Source organism: Eurosta solidaginis, chromosome 2 (genome assembly GCF_040869045.1).
Source record: "Eurosta solidaginis isolate ZX-2024a chromosome 2, ASM4086904v1, whole genome shotgun sequence".
Taxonomy (NCBI): Eukaryota; Metazoa; Arthropoda; class Insecta; order Diptera; family Tephritidae; genus Eurosta; species Eurosta solidaginis.
Window position 1 is genome coordinate 40,702,865 of NC_090320.1, and position 25,021 is coordinate 40,727,885.

Consider the following 25,021-nt stretch of genomic DNA (forward strand, 5'->3'; position numbering starts at 1 on the left):
AGGTGATCCAGAAAATCATCTGTCGGGTACTGCTAATTTATTTATATATGCAATACCACTAACAGTATTCCTGCCAAGATTCCAAGGGCTGTTGATTTCGCCTTGTAGAACTTTTTCATTTTCTTCTACTTAATATGGTAGGTGTCACACCCATTTTACAAAGTTTTTTCCAAAGTTATATTTTGCGTCAATAAACCAATCCACTTACCATGTTTCATCCCTTTTTTCGTATTTGGTATAGAATTATGGAATTTTTTTCATTTTTCGTAATTTTCGATATCGATAAAGTGGGCGTGGTTATGGTCGGATTTCGGCCATTTTTTATACCAAGATATAGTGAGTTCAGATAAGTAGGTGGGCTAAGTTTAGTAAAGATATATCGTTGTTTGCTCAAGTTATTGTGTTAACGGCCGAGCGGAAGAACAGACGGTGGACTGTGTATAAAAACTGGGCGTGGCTTCCACCGATTTCGCCCATTTTCACAGAGAACAGTTACCGTCATACAATCTATGTCCCTACCAAATTTGAGAAGGATTGGTAAATTTTTGTTCGACTTATGGCATTAAAAGTATTCTAGACAAACTAAATGGAACTGGGAGCCACGCCCATTTTGAAATTTTCTTTTATTTTTGTATTTTGTTGCATCATATCATTACAGGAGTTGAATTTTGACTTAATTTACTTATATACAGAAAAGATATTAAATTTTTTGTTAAAATTTGAATTTAAAAAAAAATTTTTTTAAACAGTGGGCGTGTTCTTCATCCAATTTTGCTAGTTTTTATTTAGCACATATATAGTAATAGTAGTAGCGTTCCTGCCAAATTTCATCATGATATCTTCAACGACTGCCAAATTACAGCTTGCAAAACTTTTAAATTACCTTCTTGTAAAAGTGGGCGGTGCCACGCCCATTGTCCAAAATCTTACTAATTTTCTATTCTGTGTCATAACGTCAACCCATCTGCCAAGTTTAATCGCTTTAACCGCCTTTGGCAATGAATTATCGCATTTTTTCGGTTTTTCGAAATTTTCGATATCGAAAAAGTGGGCGTGGTTATAGTCCGATATCGTTCATTTTAAATAGCGATCTGAGATGAGTGCCCAGGAATCTACGTACCAAATTTCATCAAGATACCTCAAAATTTACTCAAGTTATCGTGTTAACGGACGGACGGACGGACGGACGGACGGACATGGCTCAATAAAATTTTTTTTCGATCCTGATTATTTTGATATATGGAAGTCTATATCTATCTCGATTCCTTTATATATGTACAACCAACCGTTATCCAATGAAACTTAATATACTCTGTAAGCTCTGCTCAACTGAGTATAACAAGTAAGGAAGGCTAAGTTCGGGTGTAACCAAACATTACATACTCAGTTGAGAGCTATGGAGACAAAATAAGGGAAAATCACCATGTAGGAAAATGAACCTAGGGTAACCCTGGAATGTGTTGTTTGTACGATATGGGTATCAAATGAAAGGTGTTAATGAATATTTTAAAAGGGCGTGGGCCTTAGTTCTATAGTTGGACGCCTTTTCGAGATATCGCCATAAAGGTGGACCAGGGGTGACTCTAGAATTTGTTTGTACGATATGGGTATCAAAAGAAAGGTGTTAATGAGTTTTTTAAAAGGGCGTTGGCCTCAGTTCTATATATGGACGCCTTTTCGAGGTATCTCCATAAAGGTGGACCAGGGGTGACTCTAGAATTTGTTTGTATGATATGGGTATCAAATGAAAGGTGTTAATGAGTATTTTAAAAGGGAGTGGGCCTTAGTTCTATAGGCGGACGGATTTTCGAGATATCGCCATAAAGGTTGACCAGGGGTGACTCTAGAATTTGTTTGTACGATATGGGTATCAAATGAAAGGTGTTAATGAGTATTTTAAAAGGGAGTGGGCCTTAGTTTTATAGGTGGACGCCTTTTCGAGATATCGCCATAAAGGTGGACCAGGGATGACTCTAGAATGCGTTTATACAATATGGGTATCAAACGAAAGGTGTTAATGAGTGTTTTAAAAGGGAGTGGGCCTTAGTTCTATGGGTGGACGCCTTTTCGTGATATCGCCATAAAGGTGGACCAGGGGTGACTCTAGAATTTGTTTGTACGATATGGGTATCAAATGAAAGGTGTTAATGAGTTTTTTAAAAGGGCGTTGGCCTCAGTTCTATAGGTGGACGCCTTTTCGAGATATCGCCATAAAGGTGGACCAGGGATGACTCTAGAATGCGTTTATACAATATGGGTATCAAACGAAAGGTGTTAATGAGTTTTTTAAAAGGGAGTGGGCCTTAGTTCTATGGGTGGACGCCTTTTAGAGATATCGCCACAAAGGTGGACCAGGGGTGACTCTAGAATTTGTTTGTACGATATGGGTATCAAATGAAAGGTGTTAATGAGTTTTTTAAAAGGGCGTTGGCCTCAGTTCTATAGGTGGACGCCTTTTAGAGATATCGCCATAAAGGTGGACCAGGGATGACTCTAGAATGCGTTTATACAATATGGGTATCAAAAGAAAGGTGTTAATGAGTATTTTAAAAGGGAGTGGGCCTTAGTTTTATAGGTGGACGCCTTTTCGAGATATCGACATAAAGGTGGACCAGGGGTCACACTAGAATTTGGTTGTACGATATGGGTATCAAATGAAAGGTTTTAATGAGTATTTTAAAAGGGAGTGGGCCTTAGTTTTATAGGTGGACGCCTTTTCGAGATATCGACATAAAGGTGGACCAGGGGTCACACTAGAATTTGGTTGTACGATATGGGTATCAAATGAAAGGTGTTAATGAGTATTTTAAAAGGGAGTGGGCCTTAGTTTTATAGGTGGACGCCTTTTCGAGATATCGACATAAAGGTGGACCAGGGGTCACACTAGAATTTGGTTGTACGATATGGGTATCAAATGAAAGGTTTTAATGAGTATTTTAAAAGGGAGTGGGCCTTAGTTTTATAGGTGGACGCCTTTTCGAGATATCGACATAAAGGTGGACCAGGGGTCACACTAGAATTTGGTTGTACGATATGGGTATCAAATGAAAGGTGTTAATGAGTATTTTAAAAGGGAGTAGGCCTTAGCTCTATAGGTGGACGCCTTTTCGGGATATCGTTATATAGGTGGACCAGGGGTGACTCTAGAATGTGTTTGTACAATATGGGTGTCAAACGAAAGGTGTTAATGAGTGTTTTAAAAGGGAATTTTTTTCTTTCTTAAAACGCGATGTTTTTTTATAAATCATCGGAAAATTTCGTACTTTTTAATTTCAGTGGAAAAACTTTTTTCGGAGAATTAGGGGTTTTTAATTTTTAGAGTGATTGGAAGTTGGAACTTTGATTTCACGAATGTCGAAAATGTTCAGAAATTCGCAAAATTTTGTTTGGGCACGGACTTGTTTCACTTTAGTAACGTCTTCAGTTCAAGCACGTAAATTTTAACTAACGATGGCACAATGCTTGAACCGTTTATTTTTTTTTTTTCAAACGAAATTTATAAAAGCAAAATTAAAAATTTCTTTTATTAAACTTCAAAGCAAGTCGGTTCGGCATTGCGCCACCTTCAGTTCGAAGACGAAAAATGGCACTGGAAAGGGCACAACGCAGGAATTTGTTTGACTTCAAACTAAATTTAAAAACAAGTAAGGAAGGCTAAGTTCGGGTGTAACCAAACATTACATACTCAGTTGAGAGCTATGGAGACAAAATAAGGGAAAATCACCATGTAGGAAAATGAACCTAGGGTAACCCTGGAATGTGTTGTTTGTACGATATGGGTATCAAATGAAAGGTGTTAATGAATATTTTAAAAGGGCGTGGGCCTTAGTTCTATAGTTGGACGCCTTTTCGAGATATCGCCATAAAGGTGGACCAGGGGTGACTCTAGAATTTGTTTGTACGATATGGGTATCAAAAGAAAGGTGTTAATGAGTTTTTTAAAAGGGCGTTGGCCTCAGTTCTATATATGGACGCCTTTTCGAGGTATCTCCATAAAGGTGGACCAGGGGTGACTCTAGAATTTGTTTGTATGATATGGGTATCAAATGAAAGGTGTTAATGAGTATTTTAAAAGGGAGTGGGCCTTAGTTCTATAGGCGGACGGCTTTTCGTGATATCGCCATAAAGGTTGACCAGGGGTGACTCTAGAATTTGTTTGTACGATATGGGTATCAAATGAAAGGTGTTAATGAGTATTTTAAAAGGGAGTGGGCCTTAGTTTTATAAGTGGACGCCTTTTCGAGATATCGCCATAAAGGTGGACCAGGGATGACTCTAGAATGCGTTTATACAATATGGGTATCAAACGAAAGGTGTTAATGAGTGTTTTAAAAGGGAGTGGGCCTTAGTTCTATGGGTGGACGCCTTTTCGTGATATCGCCATAAAGGTGAACCAGGGGTGACTCTAGAATTTGTTTGTACGATATGGGTATCAAATGAAAGGTGTTAATGAGTTTTTTAAAAGGGCGTTGGCCTCAGTTCTATAGGTGGACGCCTTTTCGAGATATCGCCATAAAGGTGGACCAGGGATGACTCTAGAATGCGTTTATACAATATGGGTATCAAACGAAAGGTGTTAATGAGTTTTTTAAAAGGGAGTGGGCCTTAGTTCTATGGGTGGACGCCTTTTAGAGATATCGCCACAAAGGTGGACCAGGGGTGACTCTAGAATTTGTTTGTACGATATGGGTATCAAATGAAAGGTGTTAAAGAGTTTTTTAAAAGGGCGTTGGCCTCAGTTCTATAGGTGGATGCCTTTTAGAGATATCGCCATAAAGGTGGACCAGGGATGACTCTAGAATGCGTTTATACAATATGGGTATCAAAAGAAAGGTGTTAATGAGTATTTTAAAAGGGAGTGGGCCTTAGTTTTATAGGTGGACGCCTTTTCGAGATATCGACATAAAGGTGGACCAGGGGTCACACTAGAATTTGGTTGTACGATATGGGTATCAAATGAAAGGTTTTAATGAGTATTTTAAAAGGGAGTGGGCCTTAGTTTTATAGGTGGACGCCTTTTCGAGATATCGACATAAAGGTGGACCAGGGGTCACACTAGAATTTGGTTGTACGATATGGGTATCAAATGAAAGGTGTTAATGAGTATTTTAAAAGGGAGTGGGCCTTAGTTTTATAGGTGGACGCCTTTTCGAGATATCGACATAAAGGTGGACCAGGGGTCACACTAGAATTTGGTTGTACGATATGGGTATCAAATGAAAGGTTTTAATGAGTATTTTAAAAGGGAGTGGGCCTTAGTTTTATAGGTGGACGCCTTTTCGAGATATCGACATAAAGGTGGACCAGGGGTCACACTAGAATTTGGTTGTACGATATGGGTATCAAATGAAAGGTGTTAATGAGTATTTTAAAAGGGAGTAGGCCTTAGCTCTATAGGTGGACGCCTTTTCGGGATATCGTTATATAGGTGGACCAGGGGTGACTCTAGAATGTGTTTGTACAATATGGGTGTCAAACGAAAGGTGTTAATGAGTGTTTTAAAAGGGAATTTTTTTCTTTCTTAAAACGCGATGTTTTTTTATAAATCATCGGAAAATTTCGTACTTTTTAATTTCAGTGGAAAAACTTTTTTCGGAGAATTAGGGGTTTTTAATTTTTAGAGTGATTGGAAGTTGGAACTTTGATTTCACGAATGTCGAAAATGTTCAGAAATTCGCAAAATTTTGTTTGGGCACGGACTTGTTTCACTTTAGTAACGTCTTCAGTTCAAGCACGTAAATTTTAACTAACGATGGCACAATGCTTGAACCGTTTATTTTTTTTTTTTCAAACGAAATTTATAAAAGCAAAATTAAAAATTTCTTTTATTAAACTTCAAAGCAAGTCGGTTCGGCATTGCGCCACCTTCAGTTCGAAGACGAAAAATGGCACTGGAAAGGGCACAACGCAGGAATTTGTTTGACTTCAAACTAAATTTAAAAACAAGTAAGGAAGGCTAAGTTCGGGTGTAACCAAACATTACATACTCAGTTGAGAGCTATGGAGACAAAATAAGGGAAAATCACCATGTAGGAAAATGAACCTAGGGTAACCCTGGAATGTGTTGTTTGTACGATATGGGTATCAAAAGAAAGGTGTTAATGAGTTTTTTAAAAGGGCGTTGGCCTCAGTTCTATATATGGACGCCTTTTCGAGGTATCTCCATAAAGGTGGACCAGGGGTGACTCTAGAATTTGTTTGTATGATATGGGTATCAAATGAAAGGTGTTAATGAGTATTTTAAAAGGGAGTGGGCCTTAGTTTTATAGGCGGACGGCTTTTCGTGATATCGCCATAAAGGTTGACCAGGGGTGACTCTAGAATTTGTTTGTACGATATGGGTATCAAATGAAAGGTGTTAATGAGTATTTTAAAAGGGAGTGGGCCTTAGTTTTATAAGTGGACGCCTTTTCGAGATATCGCCATAAAGGTGGACCAGGGATGACTCTAGAATGCGTTTATACAATATGGGTATCAAACGAAAGGTGTTAATGAGTGTTTTAAAAGGGAGTGGGCCTTAGTTCTATGGGTGGACGCCTTTTCGAGATATCGCCATAAAGGTGGCCAGGGGTGACTCTAGAATTTGTTTGTACGATATGGGTATCAAATGAAAGGTGTTAATGAGTTTTTTAAAAGGGCGTTGGCCTCAGTTCTATAGGTGGACGCCTTTTCGAGATATCGCCATAAAGGTGGACCAGGGATGACTCTAGAATGCGTTTATACAATATGGGTATCAAACGAAAGGTGTTAATGAGTGTTTTAAAAGGGAGTGGGCCTTAGTTCTATGGGTGGACGCCTTTTAGAGATATCGCCACAAAGGTGGACCAGGGGTGACTCTAGAATTTGTTTGTACGATATGGGTATCAAAAGAAAGGTGTTAATGAGTATTTTAAAAGGGAGTGGGCCTTAGTTCTATAGACGGACGGCTTTTCGAGATATCGCCATAAAGGTGGACCAGGTGTGACTCTAGAATTTGTTTGTACGATATGGGTATCAAATGAAAGGTGTTAATGAGTTTTTTAAAAGGGCGTTGGCCTCAGTTCTATAGGTGGACGCCTTTTCGATATATCGCCATAAAGGTGGACCAGGGATGACTCTAGAATGCGTTTATACAATATGGGTATCAAACGAAAGGTGTTAATGAGTATTTTAAAAAGGAGTGGGCCTTAGTTTTATAGGTGGACGCCTTTTCGAGATATCGACATAAAGGTGGACCAGGGGTCACACTAGAATTTGGTTGTACGATATGGGTATCAAATGAAAGGTTTTAATGAGTATTTTAAAAGGGAGTGGGCCTTAGTTTTATAGGTGGACGCCTTTTCGAGATATCGACATAAAGGTGGACCAGGGGTCACACTAGAATTTGGTTGTACGATATGGGTATCAAATGAAAGGTGTTAATGAGTATTTTAAAAGGGAGTGGGCCTTAGTTTTATAGGTGGACGCCTTTTCGAGATATCGCCATAAAGGTGGACCAGGGATGACTCTAGAATGCGTTTATACAATATGGGTATCAAACGAAAGGTGTTAATGAGTGTTTTAAAAGGGAGTGGGCCTTAGTTCTATGGGTGGACGCCTTTTAGAGATATCGCCACAAAGGTGGACCAGGGGTGACTCTAGAATTTGTTTGTACGATATGGGTATCAAAAGAAAGGTGTTAATGAGTATTTTAAAAGGGAGTGGGCCTTAGTTTTATAGGTGGACGCCTTTTCGAGATATCGACATAAAGGTGGACCAGGGGTCACACTAGAATTTGGTTGTACGATATGGGTATCAAATGAAAGGTTTTAATGAGTATTTTAAAAGGGAGTGGGCCTTAGTTTTATAGGTGGACGCCTTTTCGAGATATCGACATAAAGGTGGACCAGGGGTCACACTAGAATTTGGTTGTACGATATGGGTATCAAATGAAAGGTGTTAATGAGTATTTTAAAAGGGAGTGGGCCTTAGTTTTATAGGTGGACGCCTTTTCGAGATATCGACATAAAGGTGGACCAGGGGTGACTCTAGAATTTGTTTGTACGATATGGGTATCAAAAGAAAGGTGTTAATGAGTATTTTAAAAGGGCGTTGGCCTCAGTTCTATATATGGACGCCTTTTCGAGGTATCTCCATAAAGGTGGACCAGGGGTGACTCTAGAATTTGTTTGTATGATATGGGTATCAAATGAAAGGTGTTAATGAGTATTTTAAAAGGGAGTGGGCCTTAGTTCTATAGGCGGACGGATTTTCGAGATATCGCCATAAAGGTTGACCAGGGGTGACTCTAGAATTTGTTTGTACGATATGGGTATCAAATGAAAGGTGTTAATGAGTATTTTAAAAGGGAGTGGACCTTAGTTTTATAGGTGGACGCCTTTTCGAGATATCGCCATAAAGGTGGACCAGGGATGACTCTAGAATGCGTTTATACAATATGGGTATCAAACGAAAGGTGTTAATGAGTGTTTTAAAAGGGAGTGGGCCTTAGTTCTATGGGTGGACGCCTTTTCGTGATATCGCCATAAAGGTGGACCAGGGGTGACTCTAGAATTTGTTTGTACGATATGGGTATCAAATGAAAGGTGTTAATGAGTTTTTTAAAAGGGCGTTGGCCTCAGTTCTATAGGTGGACGCCTTTTCGAGATATCGCCATAAAGGTGGACCAGGGATGACTCTAGAATGCGTTTATACAATATGGGTATCAAACGAAAGGTGTTAATGAGTTTTTTAAAAGGGAGTGGGCCTTAGTTCTATGGGTGGACGCCTTTTAGAGATATCGCCACAAAGGTGGACCAGGGGTGACTCTAGAATTTGTTTGTACGATATGGGTATCAAAAGAAAGGTGTTAATGAGTATTTTAAAAGGGAGTGGGGCTTAGTTTTATAGGTGGACGCCTTTTCGAGATATCGACATAAAGGTGGACCAGGGGTCACACTAGAATTTGGTTGTACGATATGGGTATCAAATGAAAGGTTTTAATGAGTATTTTAAAAGGGAGTGGGCCTTAGTTTTATAGGTGGACGGCTTTTCGAGATATCGACATAAAGGTGGACCAGGGGTCACACTAGAATTTGGTTGTACGATATGGGTATCAAATGAAAGGTGTTAATGAGTATTTTAAAAGGGAGTGGGCCTTAGTTTTATAGGTGGACGCCTTTTCGAGATATCGACATAAAGGTGGACCAGGGGTCACACTAGAATTTGGTTGTACGATATGGGTATCAAATGAAAGGTTTTAATGAGTATTTTAAAAGGGAGTGGGCCTTAGTTTTATAGGTGGACGCCTTTTCGAGATATCGACATAAAGGTGGACCAGGGGTCACACTAGAATTTGGTTGTACGATATGGGTATCAAATGAAAGGTGTTAATGAGTATTTTAAAAGGGAGTAGGCCTTAGCTCTATAGGTGGACGCCTTTTCGGGATATCGTTATATAGGTGGACCAGGGGTGACTCTAGAATGTGTTTGTACAATATGGGTGTCAAACGAAAGGTGTTAATGAGTGTTTTAAAAGGGAATTTTTTTCTTTCTTAAAACGCGATGTTTTTTTATAAATCATCGGAAAATTTCGTACTTTTTAATTTCAGTGGAAAAACTTTTTTCGGAGAATTAGGGGTTTTTAATTTTTAGAGTGATTGGAAGTTGGAACTTTGATTTCACGAATGTCGAAAAGGTTCAGAAATTCGCAAAATTTTGTTTGGGCACGGACTTGTTTCACTTTAGTAACGTCTTCAGTTCAAGCACGTAAATTTTAACTAACGATGGCACAATGCTTGAACCGTTTATTTTTTTTTTTTCAAACGAAATTTATAAAAGCAAAATTAAAAATTTCTTTTATTAAACTTCAAAGCAAGTCGGTTCGGCATTGCGCCACCTTCAGTTCGAAGACGAAAAATGGCACTGGAAAGGGCACAACGCAGGAATTTGTTTGACTTCAAACTAAATTTAAAAACAAGTAAGGAAGGCTAAGTTCGGGTGTAACCAAACATTACATACTCAGTTGAGAGCTATGGAGACAAAATAAGGGAAAATCACCATGTAGGAAAATGAACCTAGGGTAACCCTGGAATGTGTTGTTTGTACGATATGGGTATCAAATGAAAGGTGTTAATGAATATTTTAAAAGGGCGTGGGCCTTAACGATATGGGTATCAAAAGAAAGGTGTTAATGAGTTTTTTAAAAGGGCGTTGGCCTCAGTTCTATATATGGACGCCTTTTCGAGGTATCTCCATAAAGGTGGACCAGGGGTGACTCTAGAATTTGTTTGAATGATATGGGTATCAAATGAAAGGTGTTAATGAGTATTTTAAAAGGGAGTGGGCCTTAGTTCTATAGGCGGACGGCTTTTCGTGATATCGCCATAAAGGTTGACCAGGGGTGACTCTAGAATTTGTTTGTACGATATGGGTATCAAATGAAAGGTGTTAATGAGTATTTTAAAAGGGAGTGGGCCTTAGTTTTATAGGTGGACGCCTTTTCGAGATATCGCCATAAAGGTGGACCAGGGATGACTCTAGAATGCGTTTATACAATATGGGTATCAAACGAAAGGTGTTAATGAGTGTTTTAAAAGGGAGTGGGCCTTAGTTCTATGGGTGGACGCCTTTTCGAGATATCGCCATAAAGGTGGCCAGGGGTGACTCTAGAATTTGTTTGTACGATATGGGTATCAAATGAAAGGTGTTAATGAGTTTTTTAAAAGGGCGTTGGCCTCAGTTCTATAGGTGGACGCCTTTTCGAGATATCGCCATAAAGGTGGACCAGGGTTTATACAATATGGGTATCAAACGAAAGGTGTTAATGAGTATTTTAAAAAGGAGTGGGCCTTAGTTTTATAGGTGGACGCCTTTTCGAGATATCGACATAAAGGTGGACCAGGGGTGACTCTAGAATTTGTTTGTACGATATGGGTATCAAAAGAAAGGTGTTAATGAGTATTTTAAAAGGGAGTGGGCCTTAGTTCTATAGACGGACGGCTTTTCGAGATATCGCCATAAAGGTGGACCAGGTGTGACTCTAGAATTTGTTTGTACGATATGGGTATCAAACGAAAGGTGTTAATGAGTTTTTTAAAAGGGCGTTGGCCTCAGTTCTATAGGTGGACGCCTTTTCGAGATATCGCCATAAAGGTGGACCAGGGATGACTCTAGAATGCGTTTATACAATATGGGTATCAAACGAAAGGTGTTAATGAGTATTTTAAAAAGGAGTGGGCCTTAGTTTTATAGGTGGACGCCTTTTCGAGATATCGACATAAAGGTGGACCAGGGGTCACACTAGAATTTGGTTGTACGATATGGGTATCAAATGAAAGGTTTTAATGAGTATTTTAAAAGGGAGTGGGCCTTAGTTTTATAGGTGGACGCCTTTTCGAGATATCGACATAAAGGTGGACCAGGGGTCACACTAGAATTTGGTTGTACGATATGGGTATCAAATGAAAGGTGTTAATGAGTATTTTAAAAGGGAGTGGGCCTTAGTTTTATAGGTGGACGCCTTTTCGAGATATCGCCATAAAGGTGGACCAGGGATGACTCTAGAATGCGTTTATACAATATGGGTATCAAACGAAAGGTGTTAATGAGTGTTTTAAAAGGGAGTGGGCCTTAGTTCTATGGGTGGACGCCTTTTAGAGATATCGCCACAAAGGTGGACCAGGGGTGACTCTAGAATTTGTTTGTACGATATGGGTATCAAAAGAAAGGTGTTAATGGGTATTTTAAAAGGGAGTGGGCCTTAGTTTTATAGGTGGACGCCTTTTCGAGATATCGACATAAAGGTGGACCAGGGGTCACACTAGAATTTGGTTGTACGATATGGGTATCAAATGAAAGGTTTTAATGAGTATTTTAAAAGGGAGTGGGCCTTAGTTTTATAGGTGGACGCCTTTTCGAGATATCGACATAAAGGTGGACCAGGGGTCACACTAGAATTTGGTTGTACGATATGGGTATCAAATGAAAGGTGTTAATGAGTATTTTAAAAGGGAGTGGGCCTTAGTTTTATAGGTGGACGCCTTTTCGAGATATCGCCATAAAGGTGGACCAGGGATGACTCTAGAATGCGTTTATACAATATGGGTATCAAACGAAAGGTGTTAATGAGTGTTTTAAAAGGGAGTGGGCCTTAGTTCTATGGGTGGACGCCTTTTAGAGATATCGCCACAAAGGTGGACCAGGGGTGACTCTAGAATTTGTTTGTACGATATGGGTATCAAAAGAAAGGTGTTAATGAGTATTTTAAAAGGGAGTGGGCCTTAGTTCTATAGACGGACGGCTTTTCGAGATATCGCCATAAAGGTGGACCAGGTGTGACTCTAGAATTTGTTTGTACGATATGGGTATCAAATGAAAGGTGTTAATGAGTTTTTTAAAAGGGCGTTGGCCTCAGTTCTATAGGTGGACGCCTTTTCGAGATATCGCCATAAAGGTGGACCAGGGATGACTCTAGAATGCGTTTATACAATATGGGTATCAAACGAAAGGTGTTAATGAGTATTTTAAAAAGGAGTGGGCCTTAGTTTTATAGGTGGACGCCTTTTCGAGATATCGACATAAAGGTGGACCAGGGGTCACACTAGAATTTGGTTGTACGATATGGGTATCAAATGAAAGGTTTTAATGAGTATTTTAAAAGGGAGTGGGCCTTAGTTTTATAGGTGGACGCCTTTTCGAGATATCGACATAAAGGTGGACCAGGGGTCACACTAGAATTTGGTTGTACGATATGGGTATCAAATGAAAGGTGTTAATGAGTATTTTAAAAGGGAGTGGGCCTTAGTTTTATAGGTGGACGCCTTTTCGAGATATCGCCATAAAGGTGGACCAGGGATGACTCTAGAATGCGTTTATACAATATGGGTATCAAACGAAAGGTGTTAATGAGTGTTTTAAAAGGGAGTGGGCCTTAGTTCTATGGGTGGACGCCTTTTAGAGATATCGCCACAAAGGTGGACCAGGGGTGACTCTAGAATTTGTTTGTACGATATGGGTATCAAAAGAAAGGTGTTAATGGGTATTTTAAAAGGGAGTGGGCCTTAGTTTTATAGGTGGACGCCTTTTCGAGATATCGACATAAAGGTGGACCAGGGGTCACACTAGAATTTGGTTGTACGATATGGGTATCAAATGAAAGGTTTTAATGAGTATTTTAAAAGGGAGTGGGCCTTAGTTTTATAGGTGGACGCCTTTTCGAGATATCGACATAAAGGTGGACCAGGGGTCACACTAGAATTTGGTTGTACGATATGGGTATCAAATGAAAGGTGTTAATGAGTATTTTAAAAGGGAGTGGGCCTTAGTTTTATAGGTGGACGCCTTTTCGAGATATCGCCATAAAGGTGGACCAGGGATGACTCTAGAATGCGTTTATACAATATGGGTATCAAACGAAAGCTGTTAATGAGTGTTTTAAAAGGGAGTGGGCCTTAGTTCTATGGGTGGACGCCTTTTAGAGATATCGCCACAAAGGTGGACCAGGGGTGACTCTAGAATTTGTTTGTACGATATGGGTATCAAAAGAAAGGTGTTAATGAGTATTTTAAAAGGGAGTGGGCCTTAGTTTTATAGGTGGACGCCTTTTCGAGATATCGACATAAAGGTGGACCAGGGGTCACACTAGAATTTGGTTGTACGATATGGGTATCAAATGAAAGGTTTTAATGAGTATTTTAAAAGGGAGTGGGCCTTAGTTTTATAGGTGGACGCCTTTTCGAGATATCGACATAAAGGTGGACCAGGGGTCACACTAGAATTTGGTTGTACGATATGGGTATCAAATGAAAGGTGTTAATGAGTATTTTAAAAGGGAGTGGGCCTTAGTTTTATAGGTGGACGCCTTTTCGAGATATCGCCATAAAGGTGGACCAGGGATGACTCTAGAATGCGTTTATACAATATGGGTATCAAACGAAAGGTGTTAATGAGTGTTTTAAAAGGGAGTGGGCCTTAGTTCTATGGGTGGACGCCTTTTCGAGATATCGACATAAAGGTGGACCAGGGGTCACACTAGAATTTGGTTGTACGATATGGGTATCAAATGAAAGGTTTTAATGAGTATTTTAAAAGGGAGTAGGCCTTAGCTCTATAGGTGGACGCCTTTTCGGGATATCGTTATATAGGTGGACCAGGGGTGACTCTAGAATGTGTTTGTACAATATGGGTGTCAAACGAAAGGTGTTAATGAGTGTTTTAAAAGGGAATTTTTTTCTTTCTTAAAACGCGATGTTTTTTTATAAATCATCGGAAAATTTCGTACTTTTTAATTTCAGTGGAAAAACTTTTTTCGGAGAATTAGGGGTTTTTAATTTTTAGAGTGATTGGAAGTTGGAACTTTGATTTCACGAATGTCGAAAATGTTCAGAAATTCGCAAAATTTTGTTTGGGCACGGACTTGTTTCACTTTAGTAACGTCTTCAGTTCAAGCACGTAAATTTTAACTAACGATGGCACAATGCTTGAACCGTTTATTTTTTTTTTTTCAAACGAAATTTATAAAAGCAAAATTAAAAATTTCTTTTATTAAACTTCAAAGCAAGTCGGTTCGGCATTGCGCCACCTTCAGTTCGAAGACGAAAAATGGCACTGGAAAGGGCACAACGCAGGAATTTGTTTGACTTCAAACTAAATTTAAAAACAAGTAAGGAAGGCTAAGTTCGGGTGTAACCAAACATTACATACTCAGTTGAGAGCTATGGAGACAAAATAAGGGAAAATCACCATGTAGGAAAATGAACCTAGGGTAACCCTGGAATGTGTTGTTTGTACGATATGGGTATCAAATGAAAGGTGTTAATGAATATTTTAAAAGGGCGTGGGCCTTAGTTCTATAGTTGGACGCCTTTTCGAGATATCGCCATAAAGGTGGACCAGGGGTGACTCTAGAATTTGTTTGTACGATATGGGTATCAAAAGAAAGGTGTTAATGAGTTTTTTAAAAGGGCGTTGGCCTCAGTTCTATATATGGACGCCTTTTCGAGGTATCTCCATAAAGGTGGACCAGGGGTGACTCTAGAATTTGTTTGTATGATATGGGTATCAAATGAAAGGTGTTAATGAGTATTTTAAAAGGGAGTGGGCCTTAGTTCTATAGGCGGACGGCTTTTCGTGATATCGCCATAAAGGTTGACCAGGGGTGACTCTAGAATTTGTTTGTACGATATGGGTATCAAATGAAAGGTGTTAATGAGTATTTTAAAAGGGAGTGGGCCTTAGTTTTATAGGTGGACGCCTTTTCGAGATATCGCCATAAAGGTGGACCAGGGATGACTCTAGAATGCGTTTATACAATATGGGTATCAAACGAAAGGTGTTAATGAGTGTTTTAAAAGGGAGTGGGCCTTAGTTCTATGGGTGGACGCCTTTTCGAGATATCGCCATAAAGGTGGCCAGGGGTGACTCTAGAATTTGTTTGTACGATATGGGTATCAAATGAAAGGTGTTAATGAGTTTTTTAAAAGGGCGTTGGCCTCAGTTCTATAGGTGGACGCCTTTTCGAGATATCGCCATAAAGGTGGACCAGGGATGACTCTAGAATGCGTTTATACAATATGGGTATCAAACGAAAGGTGTTAATGAGTGTTTTAAAAGGGAGTGGGCCTTAGTTCTATGGGTGGAAGCCTTTTAGAGATATCGCCACAAAGGTGGACCAGGGGTGACTCTAGAATTTGTTTGTACGATATGGGTATCAAAAGAAAGGTGTTAATGAGTATTTTAAAAGGGAGTGGGCCTTAGTTCTATAGACGGACGGCTTTTCGAGATATCGCCATAAAGGTGGACCAGGTGTGACTCTAGAATTTGTTTGTACGATATGGGTATCAAATGAAAGGTGTTAATGAGTTTTTTAAAAGGGCGTTGGCCTCAGTTCTATAGGTGGACGCCTTTTCGAGATATCGCCATAAAGGTGGACCAGGGATGACTCTAGAATGCGTTTATACAATATGGGTATCAAACGAAAGGTGTTAATGAGTATTTTAAAAAGGAGTGGGCCTTAGTTTTATAGGTGGACGCCTTTTCGAGATATCGACATAAAGGTGGACCAGGGGTCACACTAGAATTTGGTTGTACGATATGGGTATCAAATGAAAGGTTTTAATGAGTATTTTAAAAGGGAGTGGGCCTTAGTTTTATAGGTGGACGCCTTTTCGAGATATCGACATAAAGGTGGACCAGTGGTCACACTAGAATTTGGTTGTACGATATGGGTATCAAATGAAAGGTGTTAATGAGTATTTTAAAAGGGAGTGGGCCTTAGTTTTATAGGTGGACGCCTTTTCGAGATATCGCCATAAAGGTGGACCAGGGATGACTCTAGAATGCGTTTATACAATATGGGTATCAAACGAAAGGTGTTAATGAGTGTTTTAAAAGGGAGTGGGCCTTAGTTCTATGGGTGGACGCCTTTTAGAGATATCGCCACAAAGGTGGACCAGGGGTGACTCTAGAATTTGTTTGTACGATATGGGTATCAAAAGAAAGGTGTTAATGAGTATTTTAAAAGGGAGTGGGCCTTAGTTTTATAGGTGGACGCCTTTTCGAGATATCGACATAAAGGTGGACCAGGGGTCACACTAGAATTTGGTTGTACGATATGGGTATCAAATGAAAGGTTTTAATGAGTATTTTAAAAGGGAGTGGGCCTTAGTTTTATAGGTGGACGCCTTTTCGAGATATCGACATAAAGGTGGACCAGGGGTCACACTAGAATTTGGTTGTACGATATGGGTATCAAATGAAAGGTGTTAATGAGTATTTTAAAAGGGAGTGGGCCTTAGTTTTATAGGTGGACGCCTTTTCGAGATATCGCCATAAAGGTGGACCAGGGATGACTCTAGAATGCGTTTATACAATATGGGTATCAAACGAAAGGTGTTAATGAGTGTTTTAAAAGGGAGTGGGCCTTAGTTCTATGGGTGGACGCCTTTTAGAGATATCGCCACAAAGGTGGACCAGGGGTGACTCTAGAATTTGTTTGTACGATATGGGTATCAAAAGAAAGGTGTTAATGAGTATTTTAAAAGGGAGTGGGCCTTAGTTTTATAGGTGGACGCCTTTTCGAGATATCGACATAAAGGTGGACCAGGGGTCACACTAGAATTTGGTTGTACGATATGGGTATCAAATGAAAGGTTTTAATGAGTATTTTAAAAGGGAGTGGGCCTTAGTTTTATAGGTGGACGCCTTTTCGAGATATCGACATAAAGGTGGACCAGGGGTCACACTAGAATTTGGTTGTACGATATGGGTATCAAATGAAAGGTGTTAATGAGTATTTTAAAAGGGAGTAGGCCTTAGCTCTATAGGTGGACGCCTTTTCGGGATATCGTTATATAGGTGGACCAGGGGTGACTCTAGAATGTGTTTGTACAATATGGGTGTCAAACGAAAGGTGTTAATGAGTGTTTTAAAAGGGAATTTTTTTCTTTCTTAAAACGCGATGTTTTTTTATAAATCATCGGAAAATTTCGTACTTTTTAATTTCAGTGGAAAAACTTTTTTCGGAGAATTAGGGGTTTTTAATTTTTAGAGTGATTGGAAGTTGGAACTTTGATTTCACGAATGTCGAAAATGTTCAGAAATTCGCAAAATTTTGTTTGGGCACGGACTTGTTTCACTTTAGTAACGTCTTCAGTTCAAGCACGTAAATTTTAACTAACGATGGCACAATGCTTGAACCGTTTATTTTTTTTTTTTCAAACGAAATTTATAAAAGCAAAATTAAAAATTTCTTTTATTAAACTTCAAAGCAAGTCGGTTCGGCATTGCGCCACCTTCAGTTCGAAGACGAAAAATGGCACTGGAAAGGGCACAACGCAGGAATTTGTTTGACTTCAAACTAAATTTAAAAACAAGTAAGGAAGGCTAAGTTCGGGTGTAACCAAACATTACATACTCAGTTGAGAGCTATGGAGACAAAATAAGGGAAAATCACCATGTAGGAAAATGAACCTAGGGTAACCCTGGAATGTGCTGTTTGTACGATATGGGTATCAAATGAAAGGTGTTAATGAATATTTTAAAAGGGCGTGGGCCTCAGTTCTATAGTTGGACGCCTTTTCGAGATATCGCCATAAAGGTGGACCAGGGGTGACTCTAGAATTTGTTTGTACGATATGGGTATCAAAAGAAAGGTGTTAATGAGTTTTTTAAAAGGGCGTTGGCCTCAGTTCTATATATGGACGCCTTTTCGAGGTATCTCCATAAAGGTGGACCAGGGGTGACTCTAGAATTTGTTTGTATGATATGGGTATCAAATGAAAGGTGTTAATGAGTATTTTAAAAGGGAGTGAGCCTTAGTTCTATAGGCGGACGGCTTTTCGTGATATCGCCATAAAGGTTGACCAGGGGTGACTCTAGAATTTGTTTGTACGATATGGGTATCAAATGAAAGGTGATAATGAGTATTTTAAAAGGGAGTGGGCCTTAGTTTTATAGGTGGACGCCTTTTCGAGATATCGCCATAAAGGTGGACCAGGGATGACTCTAGAATGCGTTTATACAATATGGGTATCAAACGAAAGGTGTTAATGAGTGTTTTAAAAGGGAGTGGGCCTTAGTTCTATGGGTGGACGCCTTTTCGAGATATCGCCATAAAGGTGGCCAGGGGTGACTCTAGAATTTGTTTGTACGATATGGGTATCAAATGAAAGGTGTTAATGAGTTTTTTAAAAGGGCGTTGGCCTCAGTTCTATAGGTGGACGCCTTTTCGAGATATCGCCATAAAGGTGGACCAGGGATGACTCTAGAATGCGTTTATACAATATGGGTATCAAACGAAAGGTGTTAATGAGTGTTTTAAAAGGGAGTGGGCCTTAGTTCTATGGGTGGACGCCTTTTAGAGATATCGCCACAAAGGTGGACCAGGGGTGACTCTAGAATTTGTTTGTACGATATGGGTATCAAAAGAAAGGTGTTAATGAGTATTTTAAAAGGGAGTGGGCCTTAGTTCTATAGACGGACGGCTTTTCGAGATATCGCCATAAAGGTGGACCAGGTGTGACTCTAGAATTTGTTTGTACGATATGGGTATCAAATGAAAGGTGTTAATGAGTTTTTTAAAAGGGCGTTGGCCTCAGTTCTATAGGTGGACGCCTTTTCGAGATATCGCCATAAAGGTGGACCAGGGATGACTCTAGAATGCGTTTATACAATATGGGTATCAAACGAAAGGTGTTAATGAGTATTTTAAAAAGGAGTGGGCCTTAGTTTTATAGGTGGACGCCTTTTCGAGATATCGACATAAAGGTGGACCAGGGGTCACACTAGAATTTGGTTGTACGATATGGGTATCAAATGAAAGGTTTAAATGAGTATTTTAAAAGGGAGTGGGCCTTAGTTTTATAGGTGGACGCCTTTTCGAGATATCGACATAAAGGTGGACCAGGGGTCACACTAGAATTTGGTTGTACGATATGGGTATCAAATGAAAGGTGTTAATGAGTATTTTAAAAGGGAGTAGGCCTTAGCTCTATAGGTGGACGCCTTTTCGGGATATCGTTATATAGGTGGACCAGGGGTGACTCTAGAATGTGTTTGTACAATATGGGTGTCAAACGAAAGGTGTTAATGAGTGTTTTAAAAGGGAGTGGGCCTTAGTTCTATGTGTGGACGCCTTTTCGAGATATCGCCATAAAGGTGGACCAGGGGTGACTCTAGAATTTGTTTGTACGATATGGGTATCAAATGAAAGGTGTTAATGAGTATTTTAAAAGGGAGTGGGCCATAGTTCTATAAGTGGACGCCTTTTCGAGATATCGCCATAAAGGTGGACCAGGGGTGACTCTATAATGTGTTTGTAAAATATGGGTGTCAAATTAAAGGTATTAATAAGAATTTTAAAAGGGAGTTGTGGTAGTTGTATATGTGAGAGCGTTTTCGAGATTTCGACCAAAATGTGGACCAGGGTGACCCAGAACTTCATCTGTCGGGTACCGCTAATTTATTTATATATGTAATGCCACGAACAGTATTCCTGCCATGATTCCAAGGGCTTTCGATTTCACCCTGCAGAACTTTTTCATTTTCTTCTACTTAATATGGTAGGTGTCACACCCATTTTACAAAGTTTTTTTCTAAATTTATATTTTGTGTCAATAAACCAATGCAATTACCATATTTGATCCCTTTTTTCGTATTTGGTATAGAATTATGGCATTTTTTTCATTTTTCTTAATTTTCGAAATCGAAAAAGTGGGCGTGGTCATAGTCGGATTTCGGCCATTTTTTATACCAATACAAGGTGTGTTCAGATAATTATATGAACTGAGTTTAGTAAAGATATATCGATTTTTGCTCAAGTTATCGTGTTAACGGCCGAGCGGAAGGACAGACGATTTACTGTGTATAAAAACTGAGCGTGGCTTCAACCGATTTCGACCTTTTTCACAAAAAAGAGTTATCGTCATAGAGTCTAAGCGCCTACCAAATTTCACAAGGATTGGTAAATATTTGTTCGACTTATGGCATTAAATGTATCCTAGACAAATCAAATGAAAAATGGCGAAACCGCGCCCATTTTGAAATTTTCTTTTTTTTTGTATTTTGTTGCACCATATCATTACTGGAGTTGAATGTTGACATAATTTACTTATATACTGTAAAGATATTAAATTTTTTGTAAAAATTTCACTTTAAAATTTTTTTTTTTTTAAGTGGGCGTGGTCGTTCTCCGATTTTGCTAATTTTTATTAAGCTTAAATATAGTAATACTAGTAACGTTCCTGCCAAATTTCATCATGATATCTTCAACGACTGCCAAATTACAGCTTGCAAAACTTCTAAATTACCTTCTTTTAAAAGTGGGCGTTGCTACGCCCATTGTCCAAAATTTTACTTATTTTCTATTCTGCGTCATAAGTTCAACCCCCTACCAAGTTGCATCGCTTTATCCGTCTTTGGTAATGAATTATCGCACTTTTTCGATTTTTCGAAATTTTCGATATCGAAAAAGTGGGCGTGGTTATAGTCCGATATCGTTCATTTTAAATAGTGATCTGAGATAAGTGACCAGGAACCTACATACCAAATTTCGTCAAGATACCTGAAAATTTACTCAAGTTTTCGTGTTAACGGACGGACGGACGGACGGACAGGGTTCAATCAAATTTTTTTTCGATACTGATGATTTTGATATATGGAAGTCTATATCTATCTCGATTCCTTTATAACTGTACAACCAACCGTTATCCAATCAATGTTAATATACTCTGTGAGCTCTGCTCAACTGAGTATAACAAAATATGACTGAAAATCTTTCCAATATGCATCAAAATAAAAAGTTTTCTCGCAGAATATTCTTTTAACATTTTTCCAAATAAAGTTTCAAATTTTCTAAATATATTTTCAAATTAGCATAAGCCAAAAAAAATAGCCTGCTTGAAAATTTTATATTTTTCACATTTTTTTTTTTTTTGGTTTTTTAATTTTATAAATTTCATAATTGCTTAAAATTATTATTAATATTTTTTTTTTAATTTAAAAGTATTGCACATCCAAGTCTGGAAAAACATAATTAAATTTTGTTAAATTTACTCTGCTCAAGTTTTTAAAGCTGATTAAATTCAAGCATTGCACCGACTTACATGGAATTACCCATTTGTGGACTCTTCTGCAGAATTATCGAAATCACAAACTAATTAAGTGATTAATGGATTTTTAAGCACTGCAAGGAAATATAACTTAATTTATTATTAGTAATGAGTGCAGGAACTTTTTTGTTTGTAAATCAATGTTTATTTAAATTTCTTAGATTAATGGCAAAACAATAGTTTTGATTGTAATAGTCAAACTGAAAAAATATAGTTGTGTAATAAATTTAAGTTTTTTCTTAGAAGTGTAATCACTTTTCCGGAAAAGCTTATACTTGCACCAAAAATTTTACCGATTTTTTTTTTTTAATTTACGTATTTTGAGTTTCTTCTTTCCTTCATTAAAAATTTTCCTAGCATGTGGCGCCCGCATTTTCAGCACCTACTTAATCAACACAAATAACACAAACTGCTATAAAAAACTGCCTAAAAATGAAAATTCTGAAACCTACAATCTGTTGGCAATAGTTGTAGCACAGCAGGTGTGGCGTCACTTAATTATGCACGACATGTCAACCATCAAATGTGGCGCTCGAATGGGTGGTCTGGCCACGCTGTGCTGTCTCTATGTGATAAGTCAGATGTGGCAAACCCTGCAAACATCAACTAACTTACCCACATATCTACTCATGGTATTTGCATATTTATTTCGTCGAAAATAGACCCTTAAAGCACATTTTAATGAATGCAAATGTTGAAATTTTTGTCTCATAAATTAACCAAAAATAGGGGAATATCTAATATGCAGCGCGCTTTAGTTATACTTCCGTAAGTGGATTTGGCGTTTGATAAAGATAAGTTGTTTGCGTTGAACGAATATTGACTGGAGATTGTTCTAGAGGGATGCCAACGATTTGTGAAGCTCTCTGTTTTAGTTTCGTTTTCATTACCCTTAAACTAGCGATTACGATTTAGCTCGAAGTGTTTTGAGTTGCTCCCTAAAGTTTGATGAAATATTGCGCTTACAAAAGCACTAAATGAATACTACCCTGTTAGCATGTTGAAAGATTTGAAGCTCTTTTTCCAACCTTTACACACAGTTCTGGTAAAAATTTTCAGGTTATGCCCTAATTTGCTTACAGTTTGCTTACAGTTAGCAGTTTCCCTGTAGGGAAAACTCTAGTTTAAAGCAGATGGCTTCTTGTACATTCGGAACCACTACTAGTTCGCCTTTAATCTCTTTTACATACTTTCAACTTACGAAACTGTCATTTTTTGTATCACTACTTACAGACTTCCCTTAGGGTATTTTGGGTATGTTGTAATGACGTTTCAGTAATTTACTGCATTATAAAATTTTATTTCATTCTTCAAAATGTATTCTCTCACGGACACTCAGCTATCTCAGCCTGTGATATTCTTATTCAAGCATAGCTCCAACAATAACAGTTACCGATACTGGGGTTGTTGCTAGCGATACAAGTGTACCAGAAAAAAATAGTACGGGCTCGATAACCAACGCTATAATGGCCGCACCTTCCCAGCTCTTTGGTGCGCTATCCGCTACTCCTTTGCAGGTGACTGCCGTGCCACCTCGTAGGGCTGTATTTGTGTCCCGATTACACGCCTCGCTTACCGAAAATGACATTGCTCATTACGTTTGCTCTAAACTTGGTGTTGCACCCACTAGTAACATCAATGTGTATAAATTTAACTTTAAATATGAGAGAGACATCTCCTCATTTAAAATATCCCTTTCAGATGAATATTTCGATAAGGTACTTGATTCCTCTTTTTGGCCCAAGCATACTGTGGTTCACTTGTTCACGAGAAAGGCGAGGGCCGAACCTGTTTTATTACAGCCAAAAAACGGTATGACGAACACAGTAATAACAACACAACGGTAATTGCTGATCTGTTCCGTCTTCTCATTAATTATCAAAATGTTCGTGGTTTACGATCAAAACTTGTTCCATTCTTCCTTAATTCTTTCAACTTTTCTGCACAAGTTGTAGCTTTTACGGAGACCTGGCTAAAGCCTGATAATTACAATTCTGAGGTTTTTTCAAATAAATATGCTGTTTATCGGCGTGATCGCATCTCTAGAGCGGGAGGTGTCCTTATTGCTGTTGAATCTAACCTATCGTCCGAGTTGATTTCGCTGGACAATATCTCTCATATCGAATTCATAGCAGTTAGGCTTTCATTCGGTAGCTATAGCGTAATTGTTTGCTGTTCGTATATACCACCTCGTTCGGATATGGATGTTTATGCTAGTCATAGCTCGGCCATCTGTGATTTGCATTCGCAGTTGGGAGATAACGATCGACTTGTTGTTGTTGGTGACTTTAACTTACCAACAGTTAGTTGGGTTAATATAAGTGATTCAAACTTTTTAACTCCCACTGCTCAACATGAGTTTCTCAATTGCTTGTTAGACTCATCTCTTTTACAGATTAACAATGTTCCAAATAGTGGAAATAAAATGCTGGATTTAGTATTTGTGGATGGCTCGGTGGGTACTGCCCTTACGCAAATACCACCTTTATCCCTTCCAGAAGACCCTCTTCACCCTACGCTAGAGATATCACTTGATATCAGCCTACCCCGTAGGATTCAAGTACAGTCTCGTCCACGATCTAGATGCTTCTACAAAACGAATTTCATTATGCTCAATGATCTGTTGGCTTCCCATGATTGGTCGGATCTCTATGCTTGCACTGATGTCGATTCGGCTATCTCTATATTTTACAGTACGCTTGATAGCTTCTTTGATACCTGCATTCCTACTCGCTATACCCTATGTTCGAATAAGCCCCCTTGGTTTTCAAGGCAACTTATCAGACTTAATAACATCAAATCTAGGCTTTATAAGAAGTTCAAGAAATCTGGAGCATCTGCAGACCTCTCTAACTATCTAATAGCTCGTTCTAAATTTCATCGTCTTAATCAGCTTTGTTATAAAAATTACTTGAGTTGTTGTAAAGCCCAATTTTTTAGAAATCCAAAAAAGTTTTACAGTTTCGTAAATTCAAAGCGGAAAACTTCTGGGTATCCTTCCTCATTAACCTTTGGAGGTAAAAAAGCTTGCACTGATGACGACGTTGCTGAACTATTTTCTGAGTTCTTTAAGTCCACGTATTCATCCAGTGGTTTTCATTCTGGTCAATATCCCTATCGCTTAGATAGCTCGAATTACATTAGGAATCCTGCTATTGATGGTAATATTGTTCTTCAGAGTCTTCAATCTTTGAAGCCCACCTTTTCTCCGGGACCGGACGGTGTTCCTAGTTGCGTGCTTAGGTACTGCGCCGAAAACATGCATGAGCCTATTTTAAAATTATTTGAGCTATCTCTGGGATCTGCGTCATTCCCGGCACTTTGGAAACAGTCTTTTATTATACCCCTGCATAAAAAAGGTAGTAGGTCAAAAGTTGAAAACTACAGGGGTATTGCTAAACTTTCAGTCATTCCTAAAGTCTTTGAACAGATTGTCACCAATCAACTGCAATATC